The sequence below is a fragment of the Dermacentor silvarum genome, chromosome 6 (genome assembly GCF_013339745.2).
Source record: "Dermacentor silvarum isolate Dsil-2018 chromosome 6, BIME_Dsil_1.4, whole genome shotgun sequence".
In the NCBI taxonomy this organism is placed as follows: domain Eukaryota; kingdom Metazoa; phylum Arthropoda; class Arachnida; order Ixodida; family Ixodidae; genus Dermacentor; species Dermacentor silvarum.
This window is the reverse complement of record NC_051159.1, coordinates 122480512-122503504: the sequence shown is the minus strand read 5'-3', so window position 1 is coordinate 122503504 and position 22993 is coordinate 122480512. Positions and strand designations below refer to the sequence as shown.

Sequence of the window (22993 nt, the reverse complement as noted above, 5' to 3'; positions counted from 1 at the left end):
CGCACAAAGACTCGGGACTTTCGAATTTCTCACGAAAAGCAGCAAAACCAAACAACTTCCAAGTCATTGATTTCCGGCCTTTGTAGGCGATGAATGGGATCCCTGAAAACAACGTAAACAACAAAGGAAGCCAGGTTAGTGCTAACGGAATTGTGCACAGTAAGGTGTGCTGAATTAGATATATGCATAGGTGCGGTATAGATCAACGTTGAATGAATGCGAGCTTAATTAGAATCAATACCCCCAGGCACTCGACGTGATCTTGGTCGCCTGAATCGGTATCGCCACAGGTGTGACGGAGCGCAGCATAAAGAAGCATTACCAACAACTGTGTCCGGGATACTACACAGCTTATTCAGGACTAGCGGTAGCCGAACTGGTTTCCTCCTACCTATCAACACGCGCTCAACACGCGCTCAATTGCTGAAACAGGCAAATGAAAGCAGTGCGAGAAAACGATTATCATAATGTAAAGTGGAGACACCTAGCTTGGTTTAGAGAACGGTCATACGTGTCATTATTCTCAGAAGAGATTAATCAGCAAGCGCGCTTCCAGTCACGTTTGTTTCCTCTTTTATTGACGGAATACTTTCTCTTAAAAGGACAGTTACAAATGGCCACCGAGATTACGGTCGACCTGCCGCGAGGGAAAGGCCAAATTAATAAACCAACGATTCCCTCCGAACCAGTCATCTGCCTTCACCAAGCAGCAGCGGCGCAAAACGCACGTATTCCAAGGTTGCGTGATCGGGACAGTGCCGTACTGCGCAAAGAAAGGAGGGAAAAAAAAAGAAAGGCAGAGAAAAGGTAGGCCGAAACGCGGAAAGCAGCGACAAATACCGTGCGGCATAGAAATCGCGATGGAGAAAGAAGAAGAAGAGAGAGAGAGAAACAGGGGCAGAAGGGTGTACTGCGGCGAAACCGCTGGCCCGTGCAAAAAGTGGACGAGCGTCGTGCGCCATGCCCATCGCATCGCGTTAATTATTTCTACGCCGGCACGCTTATCACGCCCTCTGTCTCCTCTCTAGGTCTCTTGGCCTGCCAACTTCCTTTCTCTCTCTCTCTCTCTCCAGCTCTAGGGCGGGGACGAGCAGGCGGCTTCCCAAACAAGACCGAACTGAACTCCGCAACAAAAATTAAAGAGAGAAATAGAGAGAAATGAGGAAAAGAAACAAAGGACGAGAAGGAAAAAAGCGACGGGAACGCACGAATGCAAAACATAAGCGGGGGGAGGGGGAGGGGGGGAAAGGGGGCAGCCTTACGCCAGCGAAGTGGACGGCGCGAGACCCCCCCGAAAGCAAAATGGCGTGGGCGTAGAGCGTGCATCGCACGCACGAAAAGTAGCAGCCGCGCGCGGCGCGCTCACGCGCCGCGCAAGGAAGCCGCTCGACCGCGCGACCTCGGCCGACAGGAGAAGCCGCACGCTTGTCAGGTCTGGGGATGTGTACTTTGAGGTGGAAGGTCTTTCTTTCTCTTTATTCCTCGCGCACCTCATTCCAGTCTCTCTCTCTTCTCCGCATGTGTTTCGAGATACGGCGGATCGCCACGTTTCTTTTCGGTCATTATTTCTTAGCCAAAGAAGGAGGGTAGAGAGGGCCGTAAGTATGAAACCGTGACGCCAGCAACCCGCAATCGCGGCGGCCATTACGCAAGCGGCCACCACTACGGGCTGTTCGCGTATGCGTGCAGGTGCGCGTGATGCGCTCCGATCAACGCTCTTTCTTCCGTTTCCACAGACCGCGGCCAAACGAAGAGCGCACGCGGCACGCTCTCACCCAGTGACGCCGCTACGTGTACCATGCACACGAAATAGAGGGAATAGAAGGTGTTTCGCGGTAAAAAAGCTTCTTCGAAAAGGAGCGTTTCTTACGTGTATCGTGTACCGAAAACGACGCAGATAGCACGGAACATGGCAGGGATCGAAGCACCGATCCTACGGGGTGCCTTGATGCTACTACCACCTCTGCTTGTGCGTATCGGTATGTGATAAATAATATTGCTCACAATGAGAGCAGCTAAATAGCGCTTTAGGAAGTTTTTCTACGCAGCCGTCTCTTCCCCACACCAGGACAGTGAAACAGGACTTGCGACGTCTTTTCCGCGTGCAACCTGAACGCCTATTGCAAATGACGTATACGCCTAGCTGTGAAGCTTAATTGCTGCTCGCCTTGAATTATCAACCGTGTTTGGGACAACTGTAAAACCGCACAATTACAGAATGTGTCAATGTTGGTACATATATAGTACACGCAAATTACGTGTTCTCGCAGTAAGGCAAGTAAGGTAAGGTAAGTAAGGTAAGGTAAGTAAGTAAGGTAAGTAAGGCAAGAATTTTAGAACAGTATTATCGTTCCATCGCTACCGATACCGCCTTGCGGTGGCTGCGCATGCGCAGTGGGCGGCCGGCGGTATCGGTAGAGAGAGAGAGAGAGAGAAAATGACAGATGAAAGGCGGATAGGTTCCTTTAACCGGATTAACTATCAGGTAGGTTACACTACACTGGGCGGACGGGAAGGGTTTGGGTAACAGTAACAGCCAACGCTATGCTAATATAATGTGCCAACAAAATGCTGTCGCGCAGAATGTTATGCGCCATGGGGACCCGTTACCTTACTGCGCGCGCTAGCCATTCCCGCACGTTATATAACGGATTACCATACACAGCCGACATTAAATGGGAAGAAATATCAAAGTACGAACGCAATGTTAACCAGTAAAAAAAAAGAAAAAAGGAAAAGCAAGCTTAGCTACTAGCGACGTTTAAATGAAACTTCGATGAAAATATGATTTCCTGCACAACTATGCATTAGGTTAGATTAATGCGAACCCCTTTCTCTTTGGCAAAATAACAGTCAAGCTACGCGCCACAAATGCAAATGGCTGCACCGGCACTGCAACGGTTTTCCATGCGACAATGATGGTGCAGGTCCTATATATATAGCGTCGCATAAATGAGAGAAACCGGACAGGTCGTCCTTTGACGTCATACAGAGAGAGAGCCCCGCGCTTCCCCGCCCCGTTCGACCGTCGGGCGAAACTGCGCTCCTGTTTCTGCTTTCCTCCGGCCCACTCTCGCTCTTATTCCATCCGTGGTTAGCGTTGCGCGACCGCGCGGGAACGCGTCCTCGCGACCCCCGAGCGCAGAGGGTGCACAAAGCGTGCGCCGAACGAGGTACAAACTCAGGGGGAAAAAAAATGTGGCGCGGCTACCGCCTTAGTCATGCACGCCGGTCAGCCACGCATATAGGGACTGCATGCGATCGAAGGACGGCGACACGCTTTGGTGATGCCGCATTAGCGAGTACCGTACGCTGCATTGCCCAAGTATCACGGGCTGGCGCATGAATAGAAATGTTCTTGCGGCATTCTGGCGAAAGACACGCGAAAGCGAAAGGATTGCAGGTCCCCGCCTTTCCATACTTCCGGGACCCCGCACGGCCTGAGCGCCCCGCGCAAGGGAGCTTGGTGGGTATTGTTCGTAGCTCTGTAGACGAAACAAATGTGTTTATTTGCGATACGTAGCGTGCTAGCATTCCTTTTCACTCAAACCTAGCTATGTGACTTCTAGCCTGTGTGTGCGTGCGTGCGTGTGCGTGTGTGTGTGCGTGAGAGAGAGCCACTGACTCGTGTCATCTAACTTACATTTAATTTTTAACAATACATGTAAGAAAAAAAAAAAGGGGGGGGGAGGATGGGTTGCTTGGGGGATATGATGCTTGCTACATGTCGCCTTGTAAGGCGCCATGCGCACTTTCTTTTTATCCGCGTCTCCGCTTCCATAATAAACAGTTCGTAGCCATGCTATCTGCCACGTAAATTTTCTCTGATTTGCCTGTGTTCCTAAGGTGTGTTTCGGGATAACGATTGTACATAAACGAACGTCTTTTCTAAATCATCCATCATATGAATTCGGTCATCACAACAGCAATGAGGACGAAGACGACGACTGTCTCGAAAATAACGATGGGACACGCGATGCTCTGCAACACCGCCACTCCCTTCACGACGAGTTCCTTTATTCCTTTATTTCCCGCTTAATCCTTATCACACCTGCATCCATAAATAAGTCACTCGCGCGCCAGCCTAGACGCACGCGGAACAAGCAGCCAGCACGCTGAGCTATGCGGGAGCGGACAACCGGTACACGCTGTTTATTTTCTTAGGCGACAGTTTACGAGTCTCTGGCCCGAGCCGGGGGTCCGCCGTAAATAACAATCTTTAAACCCGCCAGTCCAACAGCGCGAGCGCATTCCCACTTGCTCGAGAGAGTTTGCCACTGCATGCGCGAGAGTAACCAGCGCGAAGAAAGAGAGAGAGAGTCCGGAGGGGAGGCGCATTACTCACACCCGGCCGGCGGTTACAAATTAAGCACTTCAAACGGGGCGCGCGTCTCGAAGACGGCCGCCGCAGGAAAGACGCGGCGCTGCACGAAGTACGCACTCCTTCGCAATCGGGCCCTGCGGCTGACAGGCGGGTGCCAAAATTATGACGAATGCTCGCGTTGCACGCGCTCTCTCCAGTAGGCGATGCAGGCGAGAACGCTTAAACGCCTTCGAAGCGGTGGTGGTCTGCACTCTTCCGTTATTTACTTACGCGGCAAAGCGCACGCGATGCACTTGCGACGCGAAGTGCGCATGTATGTACTACATCTGCGCGGCAAAGAATATAGTGTACGAGGACGCCGCCGTATAGTTTCGAAAGAGGGAATTTGCAAAAGAAGCTCGTTATACGGACGTCCGTCCCTTACCGACAGCCCGCTTGCAGCGATCTGGACCACACCTCGCGCGTCGGTGAAATGCGTCGATCAAGATGCAAGTGGACCCAGGACTTCCCTTTGCGTAATTTATTCTGAGGGACCATCTTTTCCGCCAATTCAGCTGGACGAGGTGTGCAACTCGCCAACCAAGACAATGTGGTTGGCAAAGTGCAAAGCGTCTTCAGCCAGTTTAGACTTCCTTTCTTTAACGTCTTCAAGTGATTTGTTCGTCTGTTACTGTAGAAAAGAATGGAGAGAGAAACAAGGGAGGCGGAGATCGTGACGTAAGTGTCACGTGAACACCAGAATCGGATATGGGAGGAGGCAGGGGATTAACGTCGCTAGCACGCACTGGCCGAGGCAATGGGAGAGAGACTGCTGCGTACGCGGAGGCAGCTCGCCTCCGCGCCCCGTCAGCTCGCACTATTTCATTCGCTTCTACCTCAGCTATTACTCAACCCTCTTTAAGAATTCTTGCGGTAAAACGCTCCCTGGACGGCGCTTCACAACTTCCAGCGCAAAACCAACACTTTCGGCGAAGCACGTAGAGGGGGCCCTTCAAACTTAGCGTGCAGCCAATCTGCGCTTTAGTGAACCTCCACTGCAATTGCCGTAATGACCTCAAAACAGGTTTCATCACTTCCACGCATAGCACAGTCTCAAGTGGCCCCATTACGACTATAACAATTGTGCTCTAGCTGCCTCACTATTTCGGAATAATATGCCAGTTGCGACAGTCACCCTGGCGCTTCACACATCGCTCAAGACTGAGCAGCTCGAGGTCGCGGGTTCGATGGGGGCGAAATTCAAAAACGTTCGTGTACTAACAGATTCAGGCACACGGTAAGGAACCACAGGTGGCCGAAATTAATCTAGAGTCCGTCACGCGGCCTGCCTCGTAATCATATGTTTTGGCCCGTAAAACGCCGTAATTTATTATCTTTTTTGAAAGACTGGGTAGACGGTGCTTGGACGCGTACATGCTACCCAGCGTCACGTGGATTCACACGGTGGAGCCCCCTGCCCGCTTGACGCAAACCGTGCATTCCAATGCATCGTTGCGTGTAGTTAAGCAGACTACAGAACGCCGCAGCTGTGTTCGGCCTCAAAGAATTTAAAGATGTCCCACACCGATTCGAAACGTCGTAAGCGTAAACCATCTGTCCTACAGCCCATTAGAGATCAAGGCCGGTACTCACAAAAACGCTTCACGCTAGAATTGATCGTAAGAGCAAATGCTCACCGATCTCAATGCTGAACAGACTATTTACAAAACCGCCAGAAAATGGCAAGGAGCACTTACGAACTAATAGTCGTATGAATTCGGGCCCAAATTCCTCACTAGGAAAAACAGCATTCGAATTGTATCTCATCCTTTCTTAGACGTCTCAAGAATGCTCGACGCAGCTGGCGCTCTAGGACAACTGAGCAAGAAAAGAAAGGCCGCGCCTCCCCCCTACTTGCTTCCATTGCGAACGGGGAACACGCAGGAAGAAAGTACGCAACTACAAGAGTTGGGACCTTCAAACAACGAGAGGGGGAAGAAAAAAGCCACAAACACAGAACGCCATGAGGCGGAGACAAACAAAGAGAAAAAAGGAAGCCGAAACTAAACAACAACGTTCTACAGAACGAAACCGCGCGCAGGACAGCGATCATTGTTCGGTGGGGATGGTGACGAAAAGAGACACTTCCCGCGGAAATGGTCGCAAATAACGCACAAAGCCGCACAAACACACACGCCCACGGCCGCGCTTCTGGCGATCCGAAGGCCCGACCGCGCCGTACAGCGCGCCCGGGCGCTCTGGCGCAATTATTATTTATTGGCATTCACGGCTCCCGCCAGCAGAGGCAGCTATATATATACCGAGTTCGTATCGCTCCTCTTCCTTACTGCAACTCTCATACGGCGCGCCGCCATGCCGCACATAATCTTATGGTAGAGGGGAGAATGGGGGAGGGGAGGGAGGATTGTTCTTCAGTTCTCCTTGAGGGTAAATAAATGAAATGACAAGCAAGCGACGACGCTAAAGGCGAATCGAAGCGAAACAAAGGAACAAAACGATCGATTAGTTCTGCGCGTCCAATCTGTCTTCCACCCTTCCCCCTCGCCTCCTTTCCCTTGAACTCACTCCCTTGAACCTAAGCCTGACGGGCGTAGAATAATCCGGCGGATCGGGAACGCCTGTTAAACGAAACGAAACAAAAATTACAAATCTCAGCGAGAAACGAGAGGGCACACACGCGTATGAGGTAGTGACCGTACACCGTTACCGCGTTTCCAATCAAACGGAGGTCCGCTCCCACAAGCTGCCGTACATGTGCTCCGAAACAGAGCAGCCCTGTCGAGGCTGAATAAAACGCAAACCTATCCAGCAGCAAACTGTTCACAGTAAAAACAAAAAATAATAATAAAGCACACACGCACTAATACACAGATGCACGCGCACCCAGAAATTAGGTTGTGTGCGCAACCAGTCTAACAATGATAGAAGAAGAAGAAAAAAAAGAAGGTAGAAGAAAAACAAGCGCGAAGATACGGTAGTGATAACAATTGCGAAAGGAGAGACAAAGACGGTGCGAGGAAGTGAGAAGCAGCCAGCGGGTGGGGTCAGTGAACGCTCGCAACGAAGACGATAATTATGCATGAGCTAAGACGAGAAGCCTCGGGGATGTGTAACAATTTATACGGCCCCGCGAAGGTCTTCTATCTATCTCTTTCACCCAAGCTTAGTCAGCACAAGATTAGCCTCTCCTCCACTCTGATTTGGGCTCGCTGCCGCCCCTCTCGCAACCTCCACATCCGGTTTTTTATATATATTTTTTTAATACATACTGATGACTTCACGGAACGTATAGCCGTACGCCCCGCTCGCGCAGGCCGATCCAAGCAGCGCGACTATATTTCGTTCTCTCTGTCGCTTCGCAATCTTCCGTTCGCTTCATTAAAATGCACCGCTCCGTGGAAGGCGAGATCGGTCCTCCGCGAATGCTTCCGAACCGGACGCGACTTCGCCTGCGTTCGGTGCATCACTTTCAACTCCGAGCGTCGGCGGCGGAAAAGGTTCGCTGACCACACGGGCCCCCTTCTTGCTCAAATCAAAAATTGATTTCCCATTACGCCGAAGAGGTGCGGACGCGGATATCGATGCCCTCTTTTAACCACGGAGACGTACACAGTATACCGCAATGGCGAAAGGCTTGCGTGGATGCTATACTCACGGAGCTGGCGACCCCTTGAGACGCCGTGATAAACCATCACGCGCTCGAAAAACACTTTTGTTGTACGAATCTTCTCATTGAATAAATAATCTTCTCGCGATAACGCAGCTGCCGACACGTTTACGCCTACAGATGCGCAGAATACGCCTAGAGACGGGCAGTCGCAATAAAATTTCACGCGCACTCCGGTTCAGCGCAGCACCAGAAGGTGTCGCAACCAGTACTGCTGCTCGTGTCTGCGTTTTCAAATATTACGGGCATCCATTGCGATAGTACGCTGATAATATATATATATATCTTTCGAGAGCGAGAGAGAAGAGTTTAAGCTATTCCGTATAGGTACTGCCATTTACGGAATACTAAAGTCGTCGATGTCGGCAGCAGTTATAGGGTGCCTCGATGTCCGCAGCGCTGGCATCCAGGGAGCGCTGGCATCGCCATCTTGTCACGTTAAGCTCAACCTGAGCATTAGAAACTAATTTCACAAAGTCAGGCTACGTGCTAAACTTTAGCTGGTGGCGTGAAAGGGTCCACGACAACATAATCGTGGGTGCATTGCGCTTCTCTTCCTTCGACTCTAGAGCAGCGCGAAGCGCAGTAACGTCCATAACGCTTTGTGGTTCAATAAACCACCACGAGTTTTCGCTACCATCATTGTCATCCATTATTTTTTTTTTTCAGATGTTCCGGTATTCCGTTAACGGCAATACGCATTGTGGCACTGAACCACCATCTTGACTATCCTCCTCCTTCTCTCACGGACTCGTGTACGGATTAAACTAAATTAAAATTAAATTATATGGTTTTACGTGCCAAAACCAGTTCTGATTATGAGGCACGCCGTAGTGGGGAACTCCGGAAATTTGGACCACCTGGAGTTCTTTAACGTGCACCAAAATCTAAGTACACGGGTGTTTTCGCATTTCGCCCCCATCGAAATGCGGCCGCCGTGGCCGGGATGACTCGTGTACGGATGGCACGGTAAAAATTGTACTGCGCTGTAGAAGCTATACAGAGCAGCACCACGTACTAGATGGGGACGATGCGGAGGAAATCAGCTACGGAACAATACCGAACAGCAACGTCTGAAATCGGAAGGGAAATATTTTTATGACAATTCAAGGCGACGACTCCTGCTGCTCGAAGCCAGGTCAGAGAATGTCTCGAGGACGGCCGTAATTATATAAGATGCAATTTTCAGGAGGCAACTCGTGCACAGCGAGCGGAAAAGACGCGGAATCAACCATCGGGCATACTCTGTCGGTATGTCGGAGTATCCATCTAGTGACAAATGTGGAAGCAGTAATCTTGGCCGAGGCGTGCTGTGGAGCATACGCGATCGCCCGCGCTTACAATCTCGAAGGCCACGTGTTGAGACTACTAAAAAACAGCTGGAACATCGGTGGTGCGAAGAAAGGGATAACACGCCGCAATATGGCGAACTTTCTACGTTGTAATGCAGCTGACAGTAGGCAGATATATTCAAAGATTTAAAAGCACCAAAACGTTTCAAGGGACGAGCATGGTAATATTTGCCACAACCCCATTTTAAAGGGGACGCTTATTTCATCATCAACGTCATCATTATCATCGTCACCACCACTTCCGTCGGTCAATCCCCGAAAGTTGTCCCCTCGTGACAAGCATTCGCGATTGGACGGCCTCATAACTGAACGTCTAATTGAAGAGAAAGAAATAATTTTCGGCTCTGTATCAAGAGCGCTTGAAAGAGCGGGAAATTGAATGAAAAAAAAAAGAAATGGAACTTGCAGGTTGCAAGTACAATTACTATGCCGGTTATATAGAGTTATACAGTGCGAAGATAACGATAACGACTGAATAAACGAGCAGTACAAATAGATGAGGATCAGGGGGAGACAGAATTGATGGCAATGGGAAATCACGACGCACTCTCCGACTCTCACCTTTAACGACAATTGCCTTCCAACTCTCTTACGTAATTTGTATATTTTCTGCACAAAATGAAAACTTAGAATGTTCGCGAAAGTTCTGTGCTCGCTTGGTCAACACGGGCTCTATACCTTCCAAGAACAATGCAGGCTACTGCTGCGAACAACAGCATTTGCTGCTCCTAGCCTACCGACCCTCCAAGCCACCCTGGCAATGAGCGTGTACGTAATACAGCCGCTCGGCTTTCCATTCCCAAAACCTCCGATTCAGGCCGGGGAACCTCAGCGCCCTCCTCTTCCTTGACCACCTCGACAGCCTTTCTCTCTCTCTCTCTCATTCGCCCTCTTCTATACTACCTTCTTCCCTTAGGTGGGGGCCTTCCTCGCCATATAAGAAAAAAATAAAGATATAAATACAGAGCTACCGGTGGCCCAATGGATGTGCAGCCGCGGTTTTCGACTTGAGGGGGGTCCCGGGCGCTTATCGTGTTCGGCCAGATGTCGGAAGCCACGTTACCAGCAAAGTGTGAAACGTAAAAGGGATCCCCCAGCAGCGGCAGAAGGGAAAAAAGTAGAAGCGCGAGAAAGGGCTGTCCACGAAAAAAAAAAAAAGGAAAGGAAAGGAAAGGAAGGAAAGAGTCGACATTTGAAGAAACGAAAGAAGAAGCGAAAAGAAACATGAGCGAGAAGAGGTATACAGTTATACAGAGAGAGCGACTGTCCCGAGTCTCCAACGCGGCAGCGACGAGTGGAGGAAAGAGAGAGAGAGAGGGGAGTGAGGGGGGGGGGGGGACGATGAGGAATAGCAACGAGCGTTTTCGGCGAACGTAAAGTAAAAATAAAAAAAAAACAATGAAGAAACAAATAAAGGGCAGGAGAAGCGGCGGAGATTGGGAAGACCATTACACTCAGCGCTGTGTCGTCGGCCGCTTGTTAAAGGCGTTCGATAAAAGGAAAGACGACTGACCCTTCGGGTCTCGACAGAAGAGCGTTAGATTTTCGATTTATTCTTCGTTTCCTTTATTTCTTGTTTTCTTTTAATCTTCTGTACTGTCCCGCAGAAGCTCAGACTAAAGCCACAACCACCAACGATACAGTATAGCTTTGTGCTTTCTACGTCAAGCGGAAATTATTTACTTTCTGGGTAAACCCGGCCGTACAGTTTCCTACAAATTGTCCCACTCGAGTGGTGTTCTTGATTACAGCGCGCCCTCTCAAAGCGGGAACAAGCCCGCTCGACTCTCAAAGAAAACAAGAAGACACGAAGAACTAGTTTATTTCCACTTTACAGAAGGCGAACGTAGTACATAGCTATACACGCCTGACGTGCACCTCGATCCCGATTCACCTCGTCGTAAATCGATCCTGTATTAACACAGAGAGATCGGCTAATTGAAATGCGCGTCAACAGAGACGCAAGTGTTGCTGCCAATACACTACGAAGATACGGTGGCAGGCAGAACGCTAATGCAGTTCTGGACTTAAAAACCACGCGACACGCAAAACAATCGTAAGTTTACATAGCACGACAATAATATTAAATTAAGATTTCAATGGCGCAGCAATCGTAACTGTTATAATGCAACATGGCCGTGTTTCTTGCTGCTTTGAGACCGCGGGTGAATTTCCACAGGAGAGAAACGTTTGCGATATTACGCTTGGCGATAGTGCTTGTGCATAACAGCTGCTGCTCGTACAGGTGGTTGAAGGTGTTTATGAGTAGTACTTGTACACTTTGTACTTGTGTTTCGTACTGCCAGGAAATTAAAATGCGCATAGCGGTCAACGGTATCTGACACAGCGCGCGTGGGAGCTGTTGTTCATATAATAGGAGAAAACTATATATAGGACAGTCGACACTTTTATACTCTCGCATGTGCACCTGTATGTAGAGCAAAGCAAGACACCAGAAGGCGCGTCCTCGGCGAAGACGAGGCATGCGCAGTTCCAAGAGGCAGTGCGGATTTAAATGTCGCCACAGCGAGATCACTAGGAAATGGGGTCGAGATAATCAAAAGGAGAAGGCGCACTGGTGGGGAGGAGTGATATGATCTACTCAGTCATGAAGGAAACTTAGATCAGATAAATACCCCCTTATTGCAAGGTAACACTTGTCACACCAATACAGTTGCTTTTCTTTTAGTTTCGCGATGTTTGCCCTGCGACATAGATGCATATTGAAATAGCGTTAGGACCCTCCTATATATTATATATATATATATATATATATATATATATATATATATATATATATATATATATCCACGCGACGGCTGCTGCTGCCTATCCTGATTAGATAGATAGATAGATAGATAGATAGATAGATAGATAGATAGATAGATAGATAGATAGATAGATAGATAGATAGATAGATAGATAGATAGATAGATAGATAGATAGATAGATAGATAGATAGATAGATAGATAGATAGATAGATAGATGCAGCAACGCGCCACACCTACAACGCGCCGCAAACGTTTAATCCGAGCTGACTCGAATCTCTCTCTCCCACCGGCCAAACGACGGGAGAATGGCGGGATGGTGGGAGGTTATCTGTATACAGCCACACGTGACGTGCCTCGCGATCGGCGCGCGCGAAGAGCCCGGGAAGCGAAGCTGAAACCACGCCGCTCTCCGAAGGACCCCCCAAAAAGGCACGCGCGGAATGTCGCGGCACACTGGCGCAAGCCCGCCCGGCGCGCCACCACGGTCACCGCAAGGGCTGCGCGCTGCTCCGAACGGTTTCCTATACGCGCGACCGTACACGCCAGCATTGCCTCACCGACAGCGGCGGCCAAGCGGCGAAATAATGCACGCCGGACGAGGCTTCCATTTAATTAGCTCGGCGAAATAGTGCGGCGGGCTGGTGAGAGCGGCGACGGCACAGGATCGAAGGGAACGGGGTGACGCACATACACACTTGCTTCGGTAATCCGGCCTTTGTCTCCGGCGAGCAGACAAAAAACGACGAAAGGACCGGCGGGGAAAAAAAGTCAACGAGAAAGAAAACTGCGAACCGACAACGCACAGTGTAATAGCGAAAGGGAGGTAAAGAAAGAAAAAAAAAAACAGGACATGGGAGAACTTCGGGGACAGCAGAATGAATTCCTCAAGAGGCCGGTCCCCGCCGAGCAGATTACGCCAGAAATGTGCTCTAAAATGGAAGAGGGCAAGAAAGAAGAAAATAATAGGGGCTCAGTTGGGAGGTACAGTGGAAGCAGAGGTGTGGAGACAAAAAGACGAAGTTGGGGGCGGCAAGAAAGGAAGAAGGCAAAGATAATAAACAGCGGCGGCCGGAACGGATAGGCAAATTTGCGTCCCGGAAGAAAACAAGACATCGTTCGCGACGCGAACGAAATAGGGAACGATGAGAGCAAGCGGAAGCGAAAAAAGGTCAGAAAAAAAAAAGAAGGAAACAAAGAGGAAAAGCGAAAGGCAGCCAAAAAAGAGAAAGAAAAACGGGACGACGGAATTTCTCCATAAACGGGTTCGATCGCAGTGCTCCGTCCGAAGTGAGCGATCGCCGCTCCGTACCTCGTAAATTATAAACGAGAGGCGGACGCAGATTCGCGCTCGGTGAGCGAGAAAAAGAAGAAAAGGAGCTCGGCACTGGGTCGACCGGAGAAGCAGGGACGAAAAACACATCTCCCGCAGAACGAGAAAATAAAAAGAAGAAATAACAGATAGAAAAGGAGGAGCTGAAATGGAGAAGGGGGAGGGGGGTTATGGAGAAGATGGAAGCAAGAGCCAGACGGCCGAGCGGCCTTTTATTCACGAGTATCCTTCTCCCTCATGCTCTCTCACCCATTTGTTTTTGTATTCCTCCGCGTTCCGTGTCGGCCCCCGCAGCGCCGTTCGTGTTCGGGACTCATCTTCCGTGCATAGTGTCAGTAGTTTAAAAGGGGAGGAGTGGAAAGGGGGGGGGGGGGGGGGGGCTGGTAGGCTTGATTCGAGAGACTTATGCGATTGAAGCAGATGGAACTGTGTGGGGTGCAAAAGACGAGATGGAAAAACGAGGATGCAAAGAATGCAGCCAGTCGGTCGTTGTGCGATTTTTTTTTAGCTCGGTAGCGCCATCTATCGGCGCATCACTGAAAGTGAGTGCGACACGCAGGCGCACGTACTTTCCGGACACTGGCGAGAAACTAACGGATGTCTTGGATCGGCAAATTTCCCACATACAGGTGTATGCCTTCGAGTGCACAGCACCGCCATTCTTATGTGGAAACGTAAGTGTGAGTAGGGAGAGGCCTTCGTCCTCCAGTGGACATAAAATATAGGCTGATGATGACGAAGTGTAAGTGAGGACGCGGCGCGCGCTGTCCCGGCAAACTACAATGAGCACGGCAGCTTGAGAATTCGTGTCGCAGCTGCACCGAAGACAGAACTCAACAGAGAGTATAGGCGTGTCGGTGAATAAAACTATGACCGTTCAGGAAATACCAGAACAACGAGGACAACGATGAAGAGGATGGTGGTGATTATGATGATTAAGAGTCAAGGCCCCTTTAAAATGGGGCGTTGGCATGTGCTACCGCACTTCAGCGTACCTGCTTAGGCTTATTATGCAACTTTAATGTCATATGTTTTAGTTTCCACTCTTTGCTTACGCGCGTTTACACCATCTGTGGCAATGCACCAATTTTTATCGAACGTCTAATTCCTCTCTACTTATGCGCCATTAATCTTTCAAACGCCCCTTGTTTATGTTCCGCGCGACAATGCTTACCCTCTCATTACTGTCGTTCGTGGAGACTGACCCCAATTTTATCCACTTCCATATGTTTAGTGTGGCATTCCCTACAACACACGTGTAATTACCTCCGCATGCATGGATAGTTGGATGCTACGAGCGTCCCCTTTAAAACGGGGTGGCACCACCAAGATCTTCGCATCTTGCCTAATGTCCTACCTAGTTTTAGGGGCGACGTTCCTTAGGGTCGAGCCTTGTCCGCCGTCGCACCGTTGTAGCTACGCTAGTACTCGCCGCTCCCGCTACAGGCTCCCGCTACTCTCTCTCTCTCTCTCTCGTTCCCGACGCGCTCTCTCTCTCTCTCGTCCGTAGCTAGGGGCGCTGCGGCGCACAAGGGCATTCGTTCCCGACGTGCGCTCTCTTTCTCTCTCGTTCCCGACGTGCGCTCTCTTTCTCTCTCGTTCCCGACGCGCGCTCTCTCTCTCTCATCCGTAGCTAGGGGCACTGTGGTGCACAAGAGCGTTCGATCCCGACGCGCGCTCTCTTTCTCTCTCGTCCGTAGCTCTGGTTTACCCGAATGATCCCCCAGTGCTTCGCCCACTCATCATCATTCACGTCGTGGATATGCGGTGATTTTTTTTTTCCTTTTTTTGGCAGACAAAAAATTCCTAGCATCAAACATTCTGAACCATTATTGGGAACCTTGCTTTCGCACGCCTGCGTTGTTTGTAGTCTCCCCACTTTTCTGCCACCAAAACTCCAATCGCATTTTACTATTCTGTATTGCGGACATGTTTACTTTGCCTCTGCTATCCCTGAACACAATGGCTTCAAGGAAGCCAGCAGAGCCTAAACCGGCAACTGTGTAGATATCTGCACATTCTAATAAAAACATGTTACATCGTTTCTCTAGCTTTACCGCAGCAAGCACATGATTCTTCTTCCTTGGTCTATCTCGCTTTATGAGCACGCGTTCTAAGGCATCCTGATCTCCCTTCGAAAAGTAAAGAGCTCCATTTAAGCTATCACAATTTTTTTCTTTCCTGGTTTGGTTTTGTCCTTACGTAGTTGCTCATAGCCGGTTTCTTTTCTATTGCCGCCACCCAGGAGATTGTCCAGCCTCTCCAGGGACACCTAGCGGGTAGCGACACCGGCAGGTAGCGACACCTAGCGCTAGCGACACTTTGTTCAAACACAACGCGTTAGAGAAGTACTTGCGTTTGATGAGCGCTCTCGCAAAAAAAAAAAAAAAAAAAAAAAACTACGGTACGGTTGTTCCTGCCAAAGATTTTACACCAGGAGCTAAGTACGCCACGGCAATCAAAATTATATTTCAGGGTACTCTAGTTCAATTCAACGCCGCGAGAGGCCGCTAGGAGCGCTGGTTCTCACGGCTGTCTCTTTGGCATGCCGCAAATGGCAACAAGCTACAAGTTTGCCGCACTACACAGATGTGACCGGCAACAGACATCACGGGTGACGATGTCTTGTGATGCTATGATCCGTGCGAATTTTGCTAGACTTCATAGCAGAGAGTGTTATCCACGTCGTACCATCATCATCATCAGCCTATATTTTATGTCCACTGCAGGACGAAGGCCTCTCCCTGCGATCTCGAATTACCCCTGTCTTGCGCGAGAGTATTCCAACTTGTGCCGGCAAATTTCCTAATCATCCCATCTGGTTTTCTGCCGACCTCGACTGCGCTTCCCCTCTCTTGGTATCTATTCTGTAGGTCTAATGGTCCTACGCATTATATGGCCTGCCCAGCTCCATTTCTTCCGCTTAATGTCAACTAGAATATCGGCTATCCCCGTTTGTTCTCTGATCCACACCGCTCTCTTCCTGTCTCTTAACGTTAGTCCACGTCTTATAGTGTAAGGCAAATCACCAGTCGGCGGAACGGATCAAGTGCAAGGTAGATGATTATACTACCATAAGGTGTGATATGGAAACCCGGTTGGTCTAAAGTTGTCTAGTACCAGCCGGGAATATATTCCCTGCGACGATAACGCTGATCTACAAGTTCCGTGCACGCCACGTCTTTGAACGCTTTCGTAAATAGGCGGTGTCTAAAGCACGCTGATCATGACGTGTTTCCGGCCCCGCCACTGGGGCGTAGATTTGGACAGCACATCAGCGCTCGCCCAGGCGCCTCACGGCAGTGCTTGGCGTCCCTCCTTTTCATTTTCTTTGCTCATTTCCCCCGCATTTAGTCCTTGCACAACCCGTTCATATCGCTTTCACCAGATCGGCTCATTCCAATAGCGAAGGGAGGAGAAATTGTCCAATAGAAGGCTGCGAAAACAATAATGCGGAATTTTCCCCCTTGCGTCACCGTCAGCGCGTCACAGACACTCGCGTTGCCTGTGGTTACGTCTCGGAACGGAAAATTGCGCAAGAGAAGCCCCGTATGGAGGAAACGTAAACCAAAAGCGAAAACTAGGAGGAAAGGGTCCCGGGAACGCGCTTAAACAAGAACGAATAACAACCATAACGACGATCGCGGTAAAGAAAACAACAACAATAAAACACACACGAACAAAAAGAAAAAGAAAGATAAAAGTCGAGTTCACGGGAGCGCGCCAGCTTCGTCGTTAATTTGCGCATAGCGCTCTTCCCAAGCGTAAGCGCTGTTGCGTCACGACAAAAGTGGGACCGAAGCTAGGCAATGGCACCGGGAGCAAACAAAACGCCGAATGGTAAACAGGGCCAGACTAGCACAAACAGGGGAGCCCCGATTGAGGCACGAAATTGCCAGGAAAAAAAAAGGATACTAGAAACCCAGGAAGAAGAAAAAAAAAAAGGAAAGAAGAGGAAACCCGTTGGAAGCATACACGCGGCGTGCCTGCGATCGCGGCACGCGAGAGCGGGGCTGAGACGGCGCGCATCCCTTTATGCACCCGTATGCACGAAAGCCTCGCTAGGAACAGGCAAACCTCCTCACCCACCGCCGTTGCTCTTCGCAGCTGGCAAAAAATAAAAGAATCCCGGTCTCCCCGCACGTCGCCAAGGCACCTGTCGTCCTTTAAGCATGGCCCGCGCGTGATCGTGCATTCGGCGTCGGCGCAGGGACGCGCGGTATTACCGAGGCCGACTCTCGCGAGAAGCCGGTAATGAAACACAGGTGCACCGGTGAATAAGGGCTCCGAATGAGCGAATCAAAAAGACCAGAAAACGAAAAAAAAAACACGTAAAAACAAAAAAAAAAAAACGCTGCCCAGAACACATGTATACACGTGCACGAACGCACCGACGTGCCAACACATGCGTGCACGAATAGAGAGATGAGAGAGAGAGATGCGGTAGCGCAATATCATCAATAAGACCGCGCACCGCCGGAAGGTGCGGCCTGCGGGTCACGGGGCCACGCACGCTCTCTCCGGGTCATATAGTGCACACGATATAGGCTTGAAGCTGCGCCGGGCGTTAAAGTAGACACGCCGCAGTGTTTACACGCAGCCCCGAAAGCCCTTCGCAAAAGTCTATAAACATCCTGCCACTGGCCGCTTGCTTCTTTCTTTGGCCGCGGCACACGACGTTAGAGACGGCCGCTCTCCTGGCCCTCTTCATTTGCATCCGTTGATTCAGCCGCGGCGCGTCGGCGACGCGGCGGCTTCTCTCGCGTTAACACTTGCGCCAGCGGACGACGATCCAGAGATGCACCGCCGTGAAATTAGGTTTAGCGGGGAAGGGTTGGGGGCGCTTTAGCCTCCGCTTTATCACTCACTTAATCGTAGCATGTTCTCATTACGAACATATGCGCGAGCCTATATATATGAAAAATGCGACTGTGCGAAATGTGGATACACGACAACTGCAAGATTATTCGTGTTCACAAGAATGCGGGCAGGGCTGGCCTATAACAGGTAAAAAGACACCGTGAAGTGGTACCGTTGCGGCTTGCAATGAAAGGTCACTGACGCGCCATTTAAAAAAAAAAAAAGAAAAAAAAAACAAGAGAGCCGCCACCAGTTCGAGAAGGGTGCCAGGCTCAGTCGAGCTATGCAATAAAAAAAGAAACGAAAAAACTTCTCACCGGTTGTTGAGACAGGTGCTCGCCTGATAATGTTGCTCCCAGCAAAAGCTGTAATCACAGAAACAAAAACGAACATTTGTACACATATCTTCACACAAGAACATGACGGCTTCAGTCGTCAAGTATGCTCACAACGCGATAAGCGAGGAATTATCAGACAGGTACGTGTCACATAGCGCATTTTACAGTAGCCAGTACGACCAGCGCTCCTTTTCCTTGTTATCAGCTATAACTGGCATATAATCAGGATTTCATTCCCTTTCTACACTGACACATTTTTTTTTTCGCCGGTCACGTGACAAGCAGGAGCGCAGAGAAACGAGAAGAAGGGAAAGGAGTGCCGCTCCGTACTTTAAATTGATCGCTGAAGGAAAAGCAGCTCAGATCAATCTTTACACAAATGACACATATCGCCATTATACACGAGAGCTTGCCCAAGCGTGCAGGTCGGTGTCAAGATGCCCGCCCTGTAAAAGAGATACAAAGCTGCCAACAAACGCTTTCTTCGTTCTTAGCGTCGGCGCTCCTTCCCCAACGGGTACTGCAGAAGCTCCTGAGCAATATGGTAACTCTAAACGGGTCGAACAGTGAAAGTCTAAAGAACACGTTATAATCAGAGTATAAGCATAGCGTACAGGCGCAAACGCCCTTCACCACGACAGCAAAAGTTCTTGCGAACGTGGGCGAGACAGGTGAGAAAGTTTTAATGTCATGTAACCGTTAAATGGCTTCCCTAATTTGATTTTACGGCCGCAATGCAATACACGCCCACAACCGACAGGCAAGATCAATTCAGTCTCGCCAACCATCTCATTCCCCACCCCCTCCGTCCCCCCTTTTTATATACTTTTTCCCCGCAGCTACCGCAAGTAACTACGAGAACAACTGCATTCCAGGCGATGATATCCCCTTCGCACAAAATCGAGAGAATAAAAAAATCCCCCCCCCCCCCCCCAAAGGCAAATCTTCTCCAACAACCACCCCCCGCTCGGAGACAACGCGTTCCACAGCGTGTTGCGCAGTCAAACGAGATGATATACGCGCTGGTCCAGCAAAATGCCTCGGCGTACTAGCGAGAACGGTAGGGGCAAAGGGGAGGTGGCAGCAAAAAATCGACACTCATCCAGCCATCGCGACGCCCCTCACGTCTCGTCCGTTGAAAATCCAGGCACGCTCACCCGGAGCGCGCTCGTTTCGGGATCGACGCTGCGCGCCCTCCTTATAGAACGAAAGAAAGAAAGAAAACAAGAAAAAAACATGTCCGTGCCATACCGTCGCTGCCCACCCCAACTCCACTGCCACTCGGAGAAGAAGCCAACTCCCGCGGGCTGCCTTCAATAACGGTCGGACGCTGTTAAGTCAGCGGCGGGTCGGTGGGGGGCCGAAAAGGGGGGAGGGGGGGGGGGGGGGCGAGTGCACCACGCACGTCCACCGACCTAGACGGCGGGAGACGGGCGTATCGTGTAAACCTCCCTTTACCGAATGTGCTACGTGCTTGTTCTTCGTTTCTCCAGACGGCAACCCCAAAGGTCGCGCCTTGCGTCACCGACTCACCGCAGCGACACGCAGTGCCCCAACGTACGCGTGGACGAGAAGGGAGGGAGCCAGTGTGAGAGAGGGAGGAGGTGCCGACGATCGTAAATATCAATCGCACTTGTTCGAAGCCGAAGGGAACATTATAACTTTAATTGTACGGACGTTCCGTCACATGTAACCTGGGGTACAAACTGAAGGTTGTGCAAACCCGAGCTATAGACGGCGTGCCGGCGGACAGCCATATTGCTCTTTTATGTGTTCAAAAAGAAAGGATACCACGCCTGACGCCTCTCCGGTCGTCTCATGTGCATATGACGCGTTTGCACCGCCGGCATCATCGATATACGATGCGAGATCAGCGAAGCAGTCCAGCATGCAGATGCAGAAAATTATTTCCGCGCTTTGAGAGAGTCAATGCCGATTGCCGTCATCAGTAGCTGGTTAACATACCAAAAGATATTGCGTCATCGAGCTGCACCGGCTCGGACTAACGACAATCGTGCTTCACTATACGCACTTATGCTAACATCTACACCAACAAGCCTACACTGCCGCAGCCTGCCTGCGGCAGTCGCTATATCAGAGCCTGTCGGCGAAATATAGGCCCTACAAAACACGATGTGCACTGCGACCACACTGGAACGAACGGCGGCGCTCCTCGACCCGCTCGCCAAATGCCGCGCTACGCACTTCATGCTTGAAGTGTGCGCCCTCACAGAAATGAGCTCACGCCCCGTACACTGACGGCGAAGAGTGGCCGAGGCTTTAAAGGATTGCGCGCGGCGCACCCGACGAGCCCGGGGTCATAAAACCGGACTTATTTCCGCTTCTGCGAGAGGCACTCGAAGAGCAAAGCGCGGCGGCGGCGGCTGAGCGCTTCGTTTGCCCAGAACGCCTCGCACAAAGCCGCTGCCACGAGAGAGATAGAGAGAGAGGGGGGGCGCCGACTCACCGAGTCACACGCACGCCTCCCAAAAACGAACCAAACATCACGTTTCATCAAAGGCCGAGCTACTCGGTATACCAGCATCCAATTAGCCGCATCCGATGAAAGGATTCCGCACGCAGGCACCGACCCGTCCAAACCCCTTTTCCCCGCACACATGGCGGCTCTTTCTGTCTGACGCTGAAAAAAAAGGTGGGGCTTGGCAGATATCGCTGCCCCAGAGTGGTCCTTGCCGAATCCGAACACTAGGGGGGGGGGGGTCGAGAAGGGGACAGAGCGGACCCGAACCAACCACCCGCGTCCTCTTCTAGCGCGCGTCGGCTTCGCCACCAAACAAGCCGGCTTCGCGGGGCTGCAACGTCGGAAGGACGCGCGCAGCGCGCTGCCTAAATACGCGGCGACGCCCTCGACGTTCCTTTCGTCGCATACGTAAAGCCCTCCCGCTAATTTGCGCTCACGCAAATACGCAGCTTCGAGAGCTCCCGGTATACCCACTCAACGAAATATAGCCCAGTATGCTACTACACAGACGACGGCATAGCCAAATACGCGTAATATTCGATGCACCAGCCCTTGCGCAGCCAACCTCCGAACCCCGCTATCTTCCGCGCGGGATATATGCCGGGCGACGGAATCAAAGCGGCGCGGCGGCTGCGAACTAACAACACGCCACGCGACGAGTGACCTGGCTCTTCTAATTGGATAGGCTTCGGGACACGCACGCACGCTCCTCGATGACTGCGCCAAACTCCTCTAACGCCGGATATATACATAGCGTATACACTAAACACGAGCACGCGCGAGAAGTACATGGAGGACGCTTGTGAAGCGATCGCGTTCACTTTGCGGCCGAGTTTGTGAGCGCCGCGCCCACGGTGGCGTCGCAGCTCAGTTCATCTGCCAGCAAGCAAGCGCTCAACCATAGGAGGATGAGGCCGCCCTTATTACGACGAGTACCCGCGCTCGCTTTGACGCATGCCTGTAGTTCAAGCGATGAAGTACGTGCGCGCGCGAGCGGGCTCGCAGAAATCCGACGGAAGCGGACACAGAGCCGAGCGAGCGGTCGCTCCAAATGATCGGCTCGCCTTTGCGCAAAGTTACAAGTGGTCCTCGACATTCCTTGGGCACGCGGAAAGCAATGGAATAAGAACTCGCGCCGCACGCAATCGCGCACGTACGAAACGGTGCGAGAGCATGAGAACGCGCGCGCGCGCGTCGTTCACGTATAACTAGCATTTACTATATACGCTCGAGTGGAAAGACCCGAGTCAACTGCCGTTCCTTTTTTTAGCCGTGGCTACGAAGCTGGAAGTCACGGCTTGCGCCGGGCGCCCTATAACGACAGGGTACTAAATTCAACGGAGTAAAGGCTCATACGCAGTCGAGTTAACCAGCGACAACTAAGGGGGAAAAAACACACAAAAAAAAGAAAGAAACCACCCCTTTCTACTTCGTCTACTAAACCATCTTGCACTGCCGGGCGGATACATTTGATTTGTGGCCACCTTATCTTTGGCACGCAATGATTTATTTATTTATTTATTTATTTATTTATTTATTTATTTATTTATTTATTTAATTTTATTGACCTTCGACAAGGTATCCATGTGGGTGTTTTTTTTTTCTCGTTTTATTCTTTTTTACGTCACAAATGCGCAAACAGACACTATATTCTCCCAACGTAATCTTTTGAAGTCATCGTGTATATAATCCCGACAGCAGGCTTGTCAGAAGTGGCAGTAACGGCGGGCACGCGAGCCCAAAAAGCAGGCGACGCCATGTCTAGACCCTAGGCGCCCACTTCGTTAGAGGGCGAAAGAATGCAGTTTGGCACACGCTCTCCTATCTCACAATAACTTGTCCCCGCATGTGCATACAAGACTGTAAAC

At 50.7% G+C, this 22993-nt stretch overlaps 1 protein-coding gene across 11 annotated transcripts in view; it reads right to left on the bottom strand.

Annotated features, from left to right (window-relative positions):
• LOC119455925 (poly(rC)-binding protein 3-like) overlaps positions 1-22993 on the bottom strand; it is a 490025-nt gene that overhangs the window by 305359 nt on the left and 161673 nt on the right. For all 11 annotated transcript variants that reach the window (XM_049669431.1, XM_049669434.1, XM_049669432.1 and 8 more), the window contains exon 2: positions 18623-18670. The gene's annotated coding sequence lies outside the window, so the exon portion shown is untranslated. The remainder of the gene's footprint in view (positions 1-18622; positions 18671-22993) is intronic.